Source organism: Capra hircus, chromosome 15 (assembly GCF_001704415.2).
Source record: "Capra hircus breed San Clemente chromosome 15, ASM170441v1, whole genome shotgun sequence".
NCBI classification, from domain to species: Eukaryota; Metazoa; Chordata; class Mammalia; order Artiodactyla; family Bovidae; genus Capra; species Capra hircus.
Window position 1 is genome coordinate 46,755,197 of NC_030822.1, and position 18,068 is coordinate 46,773,264.

General features: G+C 45.5%; 1 protein-coding gene across 6 annotated transcripts in view; it reads right to left on the reverse strand.

Moving 5' to 3' along the window:
- Positions 1-18,068, reverse strand: part of PLEKHA7 (pleckstrin homology domain containing A7) — a 221,220-nt gene that overhangs the window by 91,483 nt on the left and 111,669 nt on the right. Inside the window, exon 1 of one of the 6 annotated variants that reach the window (XM_018059605.1) lies at positions 3,897-4,063. The exons of 4 other annotated variants lie outside the window; for them this stretch is intronic. The gene's annotated coding sequence lies outside the window, so the exon portion shown is untranslated. Of the gene's footprint in view, positions 1-689; positions 859-3,896; positions 4,064-18,068 lie in introns of those variants that run through there. One more of the 6 variants, XM_018059606.1, reaches the window with a different exon arrangement.

The following is an 18,068-nucleotide window of genomic DNA, read 5'->3' on the forward strand; positions in this document are numbered from 1 at the left end:
CTCCAAGTGAGTGCCATCAACACAGTACTAACCAACCTCCTTCAATATCCACCCTGGGCACCACATCAGTCCAGAGTCCTGGGGCAGAAGATCTGGGTGTAAACCAGAACAAGCCACCTCAGGTCTCTGAGCCTCAGTTCTTCCATTTACACACAGGGAAAGGTTGTTGTGAGGATATATGAAAGGGCATCACACAATGCCTGGCATACAGAAGGTACTCAATTGATGTCCATTGAACCTGGCTGTGTCTTGACAATGGCGGTAACTAACAGGCATCTAAATTGGAATAGGGCAAAACCAGAATGAGTCTCCTCGCCTCACTCCCACCAAACCCAATAATCTTCCCTCCAGGTTTCCCTTTGTCCATTAAAAGCATCACTATTCAACAACCTAGGAGTCATCCTCCACTCTTACCTTAACCTCCAAATGTCATATATTAGCAAGTCCTGCTGCCTCCATCTAAGAAACATACTCCGAATCCATACACTTCCTTCCATGTCTACAGCCACACCCTAGTCATCACAGCAGCCACCTAACTGCTCTTCCTGCTTCCACTCTGGCCTCTATACCATCCATCGTCCTCACCAAAAGCCTGATGGATCTTTTAAAATATCAGATAACACACACTTCCCCTTTAAACCGTACAACAGCTCCACATCACCCATAGAGTTAAAATCTAAGCTCCTTACCTTGGCTTCCAAGATCCCAGGTGATCTGGCCCCTGCCTAGCCCCATCCTTTTCCTACACCACTCTCCTTCTTCCCTACTCTGCTCCAGCCACACTCATCTCCTTTCTGCTCCCTGAACACCAAGCTCTTTCCTACTTAACAACCTTTGTACTGCATGCTCTTTCCCCTGTACTTATCTGGTTCCTTGCCATTCAGCAGAATTATCATCCCAGAGCCCTTCCCAACCACCCACTGAAGTAGTAGCTCCCAGTCATATCACATCATCCTATTTTAATTATTACTAACTGTTATTTTTCTTACTGATGATCATCAGTATCCCTGACTAATGGTGTATTCCAGGAGAGTAAGGACCTTGCCTGTCTTTTTACTGCTATTATCAGCCCGTAACAGAGTCCGGCTCTGTTATGTGCTGAATGAATGAATGGAAATAATGACTAAGGAGACTCCTACTTTAAAGTGAGGTGATGCCTCCAAATAGGCTAGCTAACCCCATAGAAGTTTGGACTCGGGTCACAAAACGACAAGAACCTGAAGGGTCATAAGCCATCCGAAGGTAGTGGCTTCTGCTCTTACTACCTGAGGAAGGATGCATCAGAGACCAGCATGCTAAAATCACTTCATCCTTGGCTCTCTCCCAACTGTGTTACAATATAATTTGGAGAAATTAACCCTCCCCTGCAACCCCCTCTACCACCCCTGCAAAGGAGAAGGAAGCACACTCAGCAGAGAGAATCAAAGCACGGAGTGCAAACACCCCGGAGGCAATTACTAGGTGATTAAAAACACAGAGGAGGACAATACAAACATCACCTGTATCTCCTTTTTGTGAACTGGGAGATTATTTGGTGTGAAACCTGCAATTTGGTGATGATTATACACTCTCACATTGCTTTCTACTATTTCATCTGTGTTTGCCCTCCTCCCCCTCCCCCCTAGCTCCAGTAAGATCCTAAGTTAACCGCAGGGCTGGGAGCAGTTCTTCACTGATTTCTAATGTGTCTCCCACAGCACAGAACAGCAATGCCATGGAGCAGGCACTTGAACTCTTTTATCTCACCAGCCTGAACACAAACTCATACCACCTTCAGGAAGAGGCTGTGCAGAACCCATCTCACTTTCTGATTTCAGCAGCCCAACGTATCACACATGCCCCAGAGAGAGTGGGGGAGGCCAGGGCCCCCAGACCCTGATGAAGATACTACACCCAGGCTGGGAGAGTCCACTAGCCCTGGGGAGCGTGGTGCAGACCAAGGAAGGGCCTTCCCCATCCCCACGATGTCCATGCTTGACCCCAGCTAGGCAGAGGCATGAAATTCAGCCAACCCTCAGACCCAACACCCTGAGGGGTAGTCAGGACCCGCTCTCCTCACCTAAAAGTGCCAAAGGGGGCTAAGCCTAGCGCAGACAGAGCTGGGCTCAAGGGAGTCACAAAATTAATGGAGTGAACTGAAAGCTCTCAAATCTTGCAAGAGGGAGGTGTCTCCTTCCCAAATACTGAATTTAACAGACTGAAGTCTTCTGGCAAAATTTGAAAAGTTCTGTATTTCATTAGGCTCTCCAAGTGTTTTCAGATGCATTTGGTGGCCAATTCATTTCATAAATTACCTCTTCTGGCCCAGTAACCCACACTGCAAGCCTCTCTTCTCCCCGAGCCCCCACATGGGGCTCCAATACTTAGGACTGCTGGTTTAATAGGAAGTTTTAATTGCGGCTCAACAGGACTTCAATAACCATGAAAAGACTAAAGCCCAACTCCTGACTGAATGAGGAAATCAAACCCAGATTGCCTCCCTCTCCTAATTTTTTTAAAGGAAGTTGGCAATGTAATGAGAGTGGGGAGACCAGTTCTGTTACTACCAACTAGTTTTATGCCCCTGAGCAAACATACAGTCTTGCTGGGTTTTAGTTTCCTCATCTGTCCAATGACGGGGTTAGACCCTCCACCTGGAGAAGCCACCTGAGGCCTCCGAAGCAGGAACCCCAGGTTATTCAGAGTCATACATGCTGGAGTTCAAACCCCAGCTCTGCCACATACTGGAGGTGCACAACCTTGAAGGAGTTAAAGACCTTTCCGAGTGTGTTGGTTTCTTTATCTGTAAAAAGAGGAGCCAACTCCAATTCTGCGAGACTGTTAAAAAGAGCACTGATAATGTGCCTGTCCCAGACACTCAACCTTCAGTTCCTGTTATATTTTTCTTTTGCTAGCTCTAAATCTCCACTCTAACAGAGTTGTTTTGTCTTTTTCTATGTTACAAGCTTCAGTATTATTAGCCTGGCTAAAGAACACATTTTTTTCCCTTTGAGTTAAGGCAAAACACTCAGCCTCCTGTTCAAACTTAAACTCGCTCGCCAAGCCAAGTAGTTTAAGATCAATAAGCACATTCCTTGAGCCACACTTCTATCCCTCACTGGTTGGAGCCCTATGGCTCAGAAAAAAGTGAACTTGTTAGTTGCTCAGTCATGTCTGACTCTTTGCAACCCCACAGACTGTAGCCCACCAAGCTACTCTGTCCATGGAACTCTCCAGGTAAGAATACCGGAGTGGGTTGCCATTCCCCTCTCCAGGGAGATCTTCCTGACCCAGGGATCGAACCAGGGTCTGCTATATTGCAGGCAAATTCTTTACTGTCTGAGCCACCAGGGAAGCCGTCATGGCTCAGAAAGCGCAGCCTAAGACAAACAGCCTCCCCAGCAGGCTGTCTGAGCCAGGGACACCTTTCTACACAAGTTTCAAAACTGCACAGAAACATTTTCTACCTTAAAAAACATCCAGTTTTATGTTTCTACTTAATGCTCTTCAATAAGTCAGACTTCTCAAGTATAAAACGAGAAGGCTAGACCAGGTGACGTTTTAGAGATCCTCCAGCTGTAACATCTTAAGAGGCTGAGGCTCATCTCAGACTACTGCCGGAGCCAGACTGAAATGTAACAACACTGCACATAACTGAAAACACAAAGGAAGGAGGCAGAGCAGCTGTCCTCCCCAGTCTCACTTGCCAACAGAATATCTTTCGTAATGACAGCACGGAGGTGTAGTTAATGATACTTTTGTCCTGTTTATTCCCAATTAAACTGGATTTTTTTTTTTAACTGCAGGTGCTCCCAACCACTCCATCGAAAACTCCCTTTCTCTCACTCATGACTTGACTTTCATAAATCAGAATACATCACGGTAAAGTGACTCCTAGAAACCAGTACAGAACTAACCTGCTCTTGGGCTGTCGTTCTCCATGGGAAAGGCAGCAGACACGCTTGCTCTCTGCTGGGACTCCATGCTGTGTTTTCCCAGTGTTCCCAGTTCAAGTCAGACTGGGAGAGAGCTTCACAGCCCGCCCGCTCTATTTCAATTTTGGTTCTGGGGCAGCTGCCTCCCAAGGTGTTACAAATCCAGCAGCCACTGGCTCCTACTCATTCATTCTCCTCCCTACCCACCCCCCATCCCCACCCTCCACACACACACAATCTGCAATTTGGCTGCGATGCAGGAACACAGTTCCAGCTGTGAGTCACCGCCCCACTGTGGCCAAGCAGAGCACTAGCTGGGGTAAACAATGAGGCAGGCACTCTGTGTCTCCAGGCCCAGGTTCTGTTCTTTGAAACCATAGGGTTGGCTGCCGCTCTGGTAAGAGGACATAAGAAACACCTCCACTTGTGAGCCCTGGGGTCAGAATGAATTGCTCACTCAGTTCTGCTCTGCCACACTGGGGCTGAAATCAGCCCCGAAGCAGAGAGCCTTTGGTGGAGAAATGAGGGATCCTTCATCACTCTCTCTCACGGTCACGGTCGGGAAGAACCTGAGCAGTTACCAACCATCACACTCACTCCTGGTGGTAGCAATCTGTGATTCTTTCATCACTGCTTGGGATGGCTATGGTCTTCTGCATAACCATGTTCCTCTCACTCCCAGAGCAGGCTTGGAGAGGAGAAGGGACAGGCAAACTAAGGCATCAAGGTGCCTCTATCCCCATGGCCTGAGAGCAACACTGTGGCTCTCCACTGCCTCTAGGTAGGTCACAAGTTATGATGCAGTTGAAATATGAGCTCCACAGGGCAAGACTTCTGTCTTCACAGCTATGTTCCAATGCCTACATGGTGCCTGGCACATAGTAGGTGCTCAATAAATATTTGCTGGTCGAAGAAAAATGCAAGGAGTTTTGTTCCAAGTCTACTTGGGATAACAGTTTTACTAAAAATGGTATCCATTAGAATCATGTTTTCCCTTTTAAAAATTTCTATATCCTTCATAACTCCCACCACTGCCTGTAGGGAGTATTCTATAAATCTTTAAATGCAGAGATAAATCACTGTGAAACTAAGGAATCTCGAGCATCAGGGCCCCTCACTTTCACCAGCTCCTTCCCAGGCCTTAGATAGTGGCCTACCAACATGTGTACATGCTTTCTACAACTGTATGTATTCTTAAACAAGACCTCCCAAATTTTATAAACGTCAAGCTCCACAAAACAGATCTGCCACCGCAGAATGGAAGAATGAAGGACTCACAAGCCATCTTGACACATTATCCTAACAAGGACATTTGAACTGACAAATCTTGTTTTAATCACAAAGGAGACATGCTCTCAACTACCAATATATCCTAACTGATCGCAAGTCAACTGCTTATTAAAGCTGGAGTAGGATTAAAAACACAAACTCCATCCATCCAACATTTATTTAGCCCTACTATGTGTTCAGCAGAGTCGGACACGACTGAGCGACTTCACTTTCACATTCATGCATTGGAGAAGGAAATGGCAACCCACTCCAGTGCTCTTGCCTGGAGAATCCCAGGGACGGGGGAAGCTGGTGGGCTGCCGTCTACGGGGTCGCACAGAGTCGGACACGACTGAAGCAACTTAGCAGCAGCAGCATGTGTTCAGCGGTGAGTGTTTCAGGATAAGACAGTGAGTAGAACATAATTATCCCCACTGCACAGGAGCTCACAGTTCTAAAGAATAAACTGATGTGGTCATAAATAGATACAATGATGATATTAACCGTAAATAATATAAATATTTATAACTACAGATCAGAGTGAGTACCACAACGTAAAGTACAGCAAAGCACACCTAACTGCCAAGTGTCAATCTGCTGGGTATAACAACTCTAAAAGGTGAATCATTTTATCCCCATTTTCCAAAAGTGAATATTGAGGCCCAATGAGGTCAAGTGCCAACCCCAAGGTCATATAGCCAGTAAATGACAAAGTCAGATTTCAAGCCCACATCGCCTGACTCCAAAGTATGGGCTTGTTCTTAGTGGTTACACTTCAGTCTACGGCCAGTTGCGTCACAGAATCTCCAAAATGTCTGGGGAGACACACTGTCAGCAGAGGCACAAGGACCACTTCGAGCACCAGCAGAGGCTGGCCAACCTCCAAAGCCCACCCTCCTGAGAGCTTAACCACCAGGTATATAGACATAACCCTTGCTCACTCACCAGGCAACACGCAGGCAAGGATCAGTGACAGCTAACTGGGAGCTGGACGAGGCCACATGAGCAGCTCCCACCTGGAGTCCTGCCTCCAAACCCCCTCATCCTTGCTGCCAGATGGATCATGCTAGAACACGGCTCTCATTCTATTACCTCCTGGTACACACCCTCTCCATGGCTCATCATCTGCTGAAGCCTTCTCTACTTCCCTAGACCCTCGGCTCCGACCACATTTAGGACGATTCACCAGTCCCCAGGTCACCCCATTTTGCCCACTGCTGGGCTTTGGCTCCAGTCTTCCTCCTCAATGAGTTCTGCCCGACCTTCAAGGCCCCTTCTCTTCCCAGTGATCCTTCCTGATCACTCCAGACCACTCTGCCTTCTTCCCTCCTTGTACTCTCAGCACTGAAGTTTTACACTTGTTATATAGCAATTATACTTCCCCAAAACTCTTTTCATTTTACCTTACAAAAATACAGTGGTCCCTTGGCATGTGTCAGGGGTTGGACCCTCCGCAATACCAAAATCCACAGAAGATCATGTCCCTTGTATAAAAGGGCATAGTATGGTCAGCCCTCCTTATCTGCGGGTTCTGCATTCTTGGATACAGAGGGTCAACTGTGTTCCGAGTCACAGCCAAGACTAAACTAGAAAACAGGAGACCCCTTTCTTGCCTCGAATTCAGTGTCAGTGTCAATCTCAGAGGCAACACCTTTGCCAGTTTCTTATGCGTTCTTTTTGGTTTTTGCCTTTATGAAATTCTCATGCATTTAAAAATATACACACACATCATTTTAAAAAGAAATTACATAAATGGAATAAAACTGTACATATATTTCTATAACTTGCTTTTTTATGCTATGTATCTTCTATTCCTTCATATCCACATGCAAGGATGAACATAAGCAGCCCCCTCCACACAGCTCCACTAGGACCCCCTACCAGACCAACCTATATAGAGAGATGACCCAGGAGCCCACCCCATAGGCCCATCTGTCCCAACATGTATGAGAGGGTTCAGATTGCTTACCCGCAAACCAATCTGTCCCCCCAAATTCATTTCAGTTGAACCACACAGACCCTGATGCTGGGGAAGAGAGAAAGGAGGAGAAGGGGGCAACAGAGGACGAGATGGTTGAATGGGATCACCGACTCAATAGACATGAATTTGAGCAAGCTTCAGGAGATGGTGAAAGACAGGGAAACCGGGCATGCTGCAGTCCATGGGGTTGCAAAGAGTCGGACATCACTGAGCAACTGAACAACAGATATTTTAAATTGAGCCCAAGTTTAACAACAGGAAATTTTCATATAAAAACTCAGCTCATCCTGGTAAATCAAAATCTATGACAGCACTAGGGCCCCGTGAGAGGTGGGATGGCCCTTCTAGTTCACTGCAGTCCCCACCACTCCCTACTGCTTCCGGATGCTGAGGATGTACACTCAGTGCTATTTGTCATCACACCAGCATTTCTCATTTCCCTATAGGAGAGAAGTTTCTTCGTGCCTATATCTCAACCAGAATTAGGGAGACAAAGATAAACCAAGTGGACAGAGTAAAACAAATTAGAAAGCATACATATAGTCAGCTTTTCCGTTATCCACTAAGCCTCTACAAACATTTGAGTTTAAAACCCCAATCCGATTCTAGAGAAATCAGATTCTAGAGAAGCTCTTCCTCGTAGGAAGGTCTGTTGTAAAGAATAAAGATTTCTTGCATAAGAACTAAAACAAGATGTCAAAAATAAGCCAGAAAATTTCCCTCTCACAAAAAAAAAAAAACAGAAAAATCTTCCCAACAATAACAGTAAGTGGACATGCCCTTAGCCTTCTCTGACTGGTCTCCTGAAAAGGTGAACCCCATGACAGTCAGTAGACTTCTTGCATAGCGTGAAAAATCCAAAGAGGCACTGCCAACAGTCTGTCCCTAAAGAACTCAAAAGAAGAGAGGTGCCAGAGACTGCAGCCCCCTGTGGATATTCATAGGGGCCACTGATGGCAGGAAGGGTATCCTGAAACAGAAAAGCATCTGAGTGTGTGCCCTTGGAATGAGACCACAGACCTCGTTCTGTGAAACCTGAAAAATGCATGTTTCCATACGTGAACCGTGAACTTCCAGATGTTCAAGCTGGTTTTAGAAAAGGCAGAGGAAACAGAGATGAAATTGCCAACATCTGCTGGATCATCAAAAAGGCAAGAGAGTTCCAGAAAACATCTATTTCTGCTTTATTGACTATGCCAAAGCCTTTGACTGTGTGGATCACAATAAACTGTGGAAAATTCTGAAAGAGATGGGAATACCAGACCACCTGACCTGCCTCTTGAGAAACCTATATGCAGGTCAGAAAGCAACAGTTAGAACTGGACAGGGAACAACAGACTGGTTCCAAATAGGAAAAGGAGTATGTCAAGGCTGTATATTGTCACCCTGCTTATTTAACTTCTATGCAGAGTACATCATGAGAAACGCTGGGCTGGAAGAAGCACAAGCTGGAATCAAGATTGCCGGGAGAAATATCAATAACCTCAGATATGCAGATTACACCACCCTTATGGCAGAAAGCGAAAGTGAAGTGGCTCAGTTGTGTCCGACTCTTAGCGACCCCATGGACTGTACCCTATCAGGCTCCTCCGTCCATGGGATTTTCCAGGCAAGAGTGCTGGAGTGGATTGCCATTTCCTTCTCCAGGGGATCTTCCCAACCCAGGAATCGAACCTGGGTCTCCCGCATTGCAGGTAGATGCTTTACTGTCTGAGCCACCAGGAAGATCTAAAAAAGTGAAGAGGAACTAAAAAGCCTCTTGATGAAAGTGAAAGAGGAGAGTGGAAAAGTTGGCTTAAAGCTCAACATTCAGAAAACGAAGATCATGGCATCTGGTCCCATCACTTCATGGGAAATAGATGGGGAAACAGTAGAAACAGTGGCAGACTTTATTTATCTGGACTCCAAAATCACTGTTGAATGGTGACTGCAGCCATGAAATTAAAAGATGCTTACTCCTTGGAAGGAAAGTTATGACCAACCTAGATAACATATTCAAAAGCAGAGACATTACTTTGCCAACAAAGGTTCGTCTAGTCAAAGCTATGGTTTTTCCAGTGGTCACATATGGATGTGAGAGTTGGACTGTGAAGAAAGCTGAGTGCTGAAGAATTGATGCTTTTGAACTGTGGTGTTGGAGAAGACTCTTGAGAGTCCCTTGGACTGCAAGGAGATCCAACCAGTCCATTCTGAAGGAGATCAGTCCTGGGTATTCTTTGGAAGGACTGATGCTAAAGCTGAAACTCCAATACTTTGGCCACCTCATGTGAAGAGTTGACTCATTGGAAAAGACTTTGATGCTGGGAGGGATTGGGGGCAGGAGGAGAAGGGGACGACAGAGGATGAGATGGCTGGATGGCATCACCGACTCGTTGGACATGAGTATAAGTGAATTCCGGGAGTTGGTGATGGACAGGGAGGCCAGGCGTGTTTCCATTCATGGGGTCGCAAAGAGTCAGACATGACTGAGTGACTGAACTGATGGTGTTTCAAGCACAGGCCCCGAAGTCCAGGCCTCACAGCTGTCTGTATCACAAACAAGGAAACTGCTCCAGAAAGCAACTTTGAAACATTGCCACCGTCTTTTAAAAAAGTAACTGCTTGGGACTTCCCTGGTGATCCAGTGGCTAAGACTCCATGGTTTCAATGCAGAGGTCACAGGTTCAACCCTTGGTTGAGGAACTAATATCCCGCAAGCCACGTGACAAGGTGAGAAGAAACTGCTTCTGGGTTGGGGTGAGGAAAGAAATAGGTAAGGGAGATTAAGAGATACAAACTTCCACTTGCAAAATGAATGAGTCATGGGAATGAAATGTACAGCATGGGGAATTCAGTCAATAAGTAACTAATTCCTTTATATGGTAACATACTTAATTACTTATCCTGGTAATCATTTTGAAATAGAAAAAAATCAGTACTTTGTGTAAGAGGAACAAACATAGTACTGTAGGTCAATTATACTTCAAAAACAAGCAAAATATAAAACAAACCCACAAAAAAAAAGATCAGATTTGTGGTTACCAGAGGTGAGGGTGGGGGTGGTAAAGTAGGGGCTGGGTGAGATGAGGGAGGAGGAATTGGAGGAAAGCACTACAAACTTCCAGTTATAAGGCAAATAAGTACTACAGATATAATGTGTTGTTTTTGTTGTTCAGTTGCCAAGTCGTGTCCAACTCTTCGTGACCCAACCGACTGCAGCAAGCCAGGCCTCCCGTTTCTCACTGTCTCCCAGAGTTTGCCTAAGTTCATGTCCATTGAATCAGTAATGCCATCCCACCATCTCATCCTCTGTCGCCCTCTTCTCCTTCTGCTTTCAGTCTTTCCCAACATCAGTGTCTTTTCCAATGAATCAGCTATTAGTATCAGGTGGCCAAAGTATTGGAATTTTAGCTTCAGCATCATTTCTTCCAAAGAGTATTCACGGTTGATTTCCTTTAAAGTTGAATAGTTTGATCTCCTTGCTTTCCGAGGGATTCTCAAGAGTCTTCTCCAGCACCACAGTTCGAAAGCATCAATTCTTCAGTGCTCTGCCTTCTTTACTGTCCAGGTCTCATATCTGTACATGACTACTGGAAAGACCATAGCCTTGACTATACATACCTTTGTTCCCTAAGTGACGGCTCCACTTTTTAACACATTGTCTAGGTTTCTCGTGGCTTTCCTGCCAAGAAGCAATCGTCTTCTAATTTCATGGCTACAGTCACCATCCGCAGTGATTTTAGAGCCCAACTTGATAAATATAATTAGCACTGCCATATGTTATATATGAAACTTGTTAAGAGTACATCCTAACAGCTCTCGTTGTAATTTTTTTTTCTGTTTCTCTAATTTGTATCTAGACAAGATGACGGATGTTCACTAAACTTCCTGTGATAATCATTTCATGATGAATGTAAGTCAAGTCACTATGCTGCACACCTTAAAGTTATAGAGTGCTATATGTCAATTACATCTCAATACAACTGGAATATAAATAAAAATAACTGCTTCTGAGAGGCACACTCGGGGAATCTTTTTAAGAATATTTATTAATATATTTGGGTGTATTGAGTCTTAGTTGCAGCACGTGGGATCTTCTGCTGCGGCTCTCTAGCTTAATTACCCCGAGCAATGTGGAATCTTAGTTCCCTGACCAGGTATCAAAAGTGTGTTCCCTCATTGGAAAGCGGATTCTTAACCACAGGACCACTAGGGAAGTGCCAGGAGGAATCTTAAAAGGCCCACAATTACTAGATGATCAGACCTGAATGATACTGCATTATTTGCTCCCAATAATAATGTGTGACATAAGTATATTCTTTCTTTCATGTAATAAATATTTAAGAGCTAACTAAATGCTAGCTCTTTGGATCTCACACTTGGTGAGTAATCATGAAGAGGGAGGGGATGTGTCATAGCTTAGACTCCATATCCTGTCAAAGGTGAACAAAAGGACAGAGTTTTTCGGATTTTCAGATTCATAAATGATAATCTGTTTTCATCAAGAGCTGTGAATTCTCAGGTTAGTAAGCCAACTTGAGACCTTGTATCATCAACAGGAAGCCTTGCTTTCCAGAAACCACTGTAATAAGAATTTCAAAGCTGAAAATGACATACAGCTCACCTCATCCAATCCCTTTGTTTCACAGATGAGGAAACTGAGGTCAGAGAAGGTTAGAGAATTGCTTGAGGTCATAGTTATCATTAACCAGAATATACCACTAGGTTCCTGAAAACAAGGATTATGTGGGGAAAAAAATCATCATCACATTGTTTTAAAATTATTTCCTGCCTTTTAAAAAAATCCATCTTTCAGTGACTAATTACTACTAAAAAACATGAAAAATATATTTTAGAGACCTGGGAATTCTCATGTCCAGTCAAAAAAACCTTGCACAGAAATCCAGTGCCACTGCTCTGGATTCAGGGAAGTGTTAGTTACTCAGGCTTGTCTGACCCTTTGTGATCCCATGGACTGTAGCCTTCCAGGCTCCTCTGTCCATGGGATTATCCAGACAAGACTACTGGAGTGGACTGCCATTCCAAGGAGCATATAAAACACATGTTGGAGGAGATGGTCATGTGAAGATAGAGGCCAAGATTGAAGCGATGCATCGACAAGTCAAGAAATGCCAAGAATTGCCAGCAACCCCCAGAAGCAGAGAGAAAAGCATGGAATGGAGTCCCCCACAGAGCCTCCAAACGAACCAAGGCTGCAAACGCTGCGATTTCAGACTCCAGGCCTCCAGAACTATAAGGGAATAACTTTCTGTGCTTTTAAGCCACCAGGTTTATATTAACTTGTATATAGGAAAAAATACAAAATCTGTATTAGTTTAGTGGTATTGATTTACCACAAATCCAATTAGTGTGGAAAAGCTGTCACAAAGCCACTAGGACCTTCAGTTCAGTTCAGTCACTCAGTCATGTCCTCCTCTTTGTGACACCATGAATCGCAGCATGCCAGGCCTCCCTGACCATCACCAACTCCTGGAGTTCACTCAAACTCATGTCCATCGAGTGGGTGATGAAATCCAGCCTTCTCATCCTCTGTCATCTCCTTCTCCTGACCTCAATCCCTCCCAGCATCAGAGTCTTTTCCAATGAGTCAACTCTTTGCATGAGGTGGCCAAAGTATTGGAGTTTCAGCTTTAGCATCAGTCCTTCCAATGAACACCCAGGACTGATCTACTTTACAAAGGACTGGTTGGATCTCCTTGCAGTCCAAGGGACTCTCAAGAGTCTTCTCCAACACCACAGTTCAAAAGCATCAATTCTTTGGCACTCAGCTTTCTTCACAGTCCAACTCTCACATCCATACATGACCACTGGAAAAACCATAGCCTTAACTAGACGGACCTTTGTTGGCAAAGTAATGTCTCTGCTTTTGAACATGCTACCTAGGTTGGTCATAACTTTTCTTCCAAGGAGTAAGATTCTTTTATTTCATGGCTGCAATCACCATCTGCAGTGATTTTGGAGCCCCAAAAAATAAAGTCTGACACTGTTTCCACTGTTTCCCCAACTATTTCCCATGAAGTGATGGGACTAGATGCCATGATCTTTGTTTTCTGAATGTTGAGCTTTAAGCCAACTTTTTCGCTCTCCTCTTTCATTTTCATCAAGAGGATTTTGAGTTCCTCTTCACTTTCTGCCATAAGGGTGGTGTCATCTGCATATCTGAGGTTATTGATATTTCTCCCAGCAATCTTGATTCCAGCTTGTGCTTCCAGCCCAGCGTTTCTCGTGATGTACTCTGCATAGAAGTTAAATAAGCAGGGTGACAATATACAGCCTTGATGTACTCCTTTTCCTATTTGGAACCAGTCCGTTGTTCCATGTCCAATTCTAACTGTTGCTTCCTGACCTGCATATAGGTTTCTCAAGAGGCAGGTCAGGTGGTCTGGTATTCCCATCTCTTTCAGAATTTTCCCCAGTTTATTGTGATCCACACAGTCAAAGGCTTTGGCATAGTCAATAAAGCAGAAATACACGTTTTTCTGGAACTCTCTTGCTTTTTCGATGATCCAGCAGATGTTGGCAATTTGATCTCTGGTTCCTCTGCCTTTTCTAAAACCAGCTTGAACATCTGGAAGTTCACAGTTCATGTATTGCTGAAGCTTGGCTTGGAGAATTTTGAGCATCACTTTACTAGAGTGTGAGATGAGTGCAATTGTGCGGTAGTTTGAGCATTCTTTGGCATTGCCTTTCTTTGGGATTGGAATGGAAACTGACCTCTTCCAGTCCTGTGGCCACTGCTGAGTTTTCCAAATTTGTTGGCATATTGAGTGCAGCACTTTCACAGCATCATCTTTCAGGATTCCAAATAGCTCTACTGGAATTCCATCACCTCCACTAGCTTTGTTCATAGTGATGCTTTCTAAGGCCCACTTGACTTCACATTCCAGGATGTCTGGCTCTAGGTGAGTGATCACACCATCGCGATTATCTTGGGACTCACTTAATAGTGGTGCAGGGTCTAAGAAAAGGGAGGTTTTTTAAAAAAAAAAAACAGTTCTGTTTTGAACTGATCCAAATATTGTGTTCACTTCTGGTAACCACACCTACAGGCCAGAGTGGAAAGCTGGAGCATGTCCAGAAGAGAGAAATCAGGGTTATGAACAGTCAAAGCCACTGAAGGAATTGGAGTTTTAAGACCTAGGAAGACTCAGGGCCCACAACAGCTGTCATCACCTCTGAAAGGCTATCATGAGATAGAGTGATTTGATTTGTCCCCTGAGGTCCAAGATGTAGTCACTGGGAGGCAGATTTTTCAAGGAATCGCATGTCCACAACATTACAGCGTGGCCTCTGAACATCAGACTGGCTGGCTGCCTCTTGTTGGTGGACATTTTTCATGCCCAGGCCAGAAAACCATTTGGCAATATGTTGGTAAGGAAAAGATACAAACCCCAGGCCTGCAATCTGCCAAGATGACCTTATGCTCCTCTCTAGCTCTGTGAATCTATTAATTCATGAAACACACCATTTAGCAATTATGTGAGTCAATAGATTTCTGAAATACATGGGTAGGATGATGAGATCCTGAGCATGAAGAGAGATTTTGGTGGGAATACAAAGCAACAAGGCCTCGTACAGAGCTATGGCTGAGAACCTATGCCAACCTCCCAGGAACCTGGCCGCAGCAGCAGGTGTTCACAGCCCTATAGTGGAGGCTGGTTTAGGTTCCTTAGCCCCTTCTCACAGGAAGCTTACACTAAGATTGACAATACCTATGTCAAGCCTCTTCTTTTAGATACACAGCTTTCACAGTTCAGTGCAGCCAGGATCTATTAACAAACCACTGGGGCTATATTCAAAGTAACAGTCACCTCTCTCTGAACACTTGCCATGATGAGTAACTGCCTGAGATGCTTGCATATATTACCTCTAATGGTCACTTCCACACTGCAAGGTATTATCATCTTAGGAAACAGGTTACAAGCAGTTAATTCATTTGTCCAAGACCACACGTTTCACGATTTGGGATTTCCACTGGAATCCAGGTCCAGAAGCCAAACTCTTTTCCTACATCATGATGTCTTCTCTGCACCCTACGTCAGGCATTTAATTTGTTCAAGACAAACAACAATACCAGGCAAAGGGGGATGCAGGCAGGTGGCTTTCCCTCTCTGGGCCTCAGTCCGCTTGTCCATAAAGTGGGAAAAGGTTGGAGATGATGAGTACAAGGAGCCCTTCCATCCCTTGACACCTGGTGCTACTCGACTAGATTCCTTTACCTCGTCACTAGATTCCTTCCACACTGGTGAGGCTGAGAAAGTGGTGGCAGGAAAGGTGGTAACTCTGGTACTCACCGCAAAGTGGACACGGCTAGCAAAGTTGTTCTGCCTGCTGCCGGGAGGTCAGGGCAGTGAGGGAAGGAGGAAACCATGAATAGGGACACACGCATGAGCTCATGTGCAGGTGTGCAGTGCAGAATGGCCCGCGTAAGTCTTGATATTTAGCACTTCACTCCAGAAACCAGGGCTGTCCTGTAACGTATGAGCCCAGAGATCTGAAGGCTCCCTGTACCAGGGCCCCGCGATGTCCACGAGGATTTAAAGTGCAGGGTTTCTGTTTGGAAGTTGTCTGTAGGGTGTGAGAGGTAAAGTAGTCTAGCCACATTCCAGGGGGAGGAACCTCCTGCAGCTGCTCTGCCTAGCGCAGCCTCCGCAGTGCAGTCCTGAATCAGGTTAGGGCGCCAGTCCATCCAGCTGCTTCCTCACAGGCCTGCTCAGGACCTCCTAAGGCTGCCTATTTCCCGATGGTCCCTCTGGGGTCTTCCAGCAATGGTACTGACATAGCCAAGGGACTCCAGAGCCCTAATCACACAGGGCGACTGGCCCAGCATCCATCCCTCCATGACCCAGGAAAGGGGGACCATCCCACCTTCAGTGCCGAGATTGGGGTGGGGGGTGCCGCGGGAAGAAGGATTTCAGAAATCCAGTCAGGGCTCTCGCTGCCTGTCTCACTTCTAGATGAGAGCAAAATGGGATGATTTCGGAAAGCCCCCACCCAAACCCATTTCCTTCTCGGTTTCCTAATGATGCCATTCAGGAAGGGAACCTCGGGTCAAGAGCCCAGCAGGAAGAAGGCACGTAACCCACAGGACCCAGAGTACCCAGACCTTCCAGTAAGCAAAACATGAAGCCCAGACAGAATATCCTGACAGGGCTTTCTGGTTCTATTCTAGTTTTTATTTTCTTGGAGGAGGGCCTGCACTGGGTGGGCAGGGCAAAGCAGGCCTCAAGAAGGGAGGAGTCAGGAGCGAGACATCAAAGTCAGTGGAAGAGTATGGGTTTGAAGCCAGAACTGGGTTCCATTTCCCGTCCCACACTGCAGTGTAGGTTCTGTGAAAGACCTTCTAAATGATGACTGGCATCAAGGTGGTAAATAGGGCAGATGGTCTTATCAAGGTCCCCTTTCCCTAAAAAAAACTCACTAGCTCCCCATATCCCTAAATAGAGAGCCCACCATGCTGAAGTGTCAGATGTCTGCAGATAGCCCAAAATGTGTGTGCAGGGGTCAGAGGGCTGTGGATAAAGAATCACATAAGGTGAGACAGAGATCTGTAACAGTTCTGCAGTAGGTATATCATATATCATATCAATATCCTATTCCAGGCACTCTGCAGGCGCTATCTCACGCCTTATTACAATCCTGAAAGTTAGGTATTATTATGTCCATTTTACAGATATGGAAATTGAGGATGAGAAAAATTAAGGGATTTGTGCAAGATTACACAGCCAAGTAGGGGCAGAGGCAGAATTCAAATCTAGGTCCTCTGATTCCAACTCTGGAGACATGGATGACGGGGGGCGTCCAACTGTCTGAAGTGGACTCTGGAGTCAAAGGATGGATTACTCTCCATGAAAATACCATGGCCAAACTGGCTCCTTATATTTCCAAGGAAAGAAGAAAACTTTGGTACAGGGTAAACTTGTACCTTGTACAATCACTGCCTTTTCGTGGCAAAGGGGCTTGCACAACTCAATGAAGCTATGAGCCATGCCGTACAGGGCCAGCCACCCAAGACAAAAGGGTCATAGCAGAGAGTTCTGACAAAATGTGATCCACTGGAGAAGGCAATAGCAAACCACCCCAGTATATTCACTGTGAGGACTCATGAACATATAAAAGGCCAGTACTTTGGTCATCTGATACAAACAGACGACTCACTGGAAAAGTCCCTGATAAGAAAGACTGAGCACAGAAGGAGAAGAGGGTGTCAGAGGATGAGATGGCTGGATGGCATCACTGATGCAATGAACATGAACTTGGGCAAACTCTGGGAGACGGTGAGGGACAGGGAGGCCTGGCATGTTTCAGTCCAAAGGGTAGCAAAGAGTCAAACATGACTGGGTGACTGAACAAGGGCTTACTAAAAGCCATTCTTACCAGCATCTTCACACTCTGAAAATAAAGTCCACCTCCCAGTCTGAAGTCCCAACCCTCCTAGCATGGGTACTGGCTAAAGGCTAGAGCCTAGAACTTATCTCTAACCTGGAATGACTCCTGCCTTTGAAGAAGGTAATGTAAAGGAAATGGGCATGCAAAACCTCTTAGACCCCTCACTATCCGCCTCTCCAAGATCCCCACTTTGGAGACAGCTGCACATTACAGGTGGCACAGTGGTAAAGAATCTGCCTGCCAGTGAAGCAGATGCAGAAGACCTGGGTTCCATCCCTGGGTTGGGAAGATCTCCTGGAGGAGGAAATGGCAATCCACTCCAGTATTCTTGCCTGTGAAATTCCATGGATGGAGGGCTACAGTCCATAGGGTTGCAGAGAGTCGAACACAACTGAGTGATTAGGCATGCATGCACACATGTCACTGACTTTGAATCACACATTTAAACTGTGTTTTTCCAGATTCAGACTCAATTCCCCAACATCAAGCTATGCTGGCAGGGAGAGACGCAGACA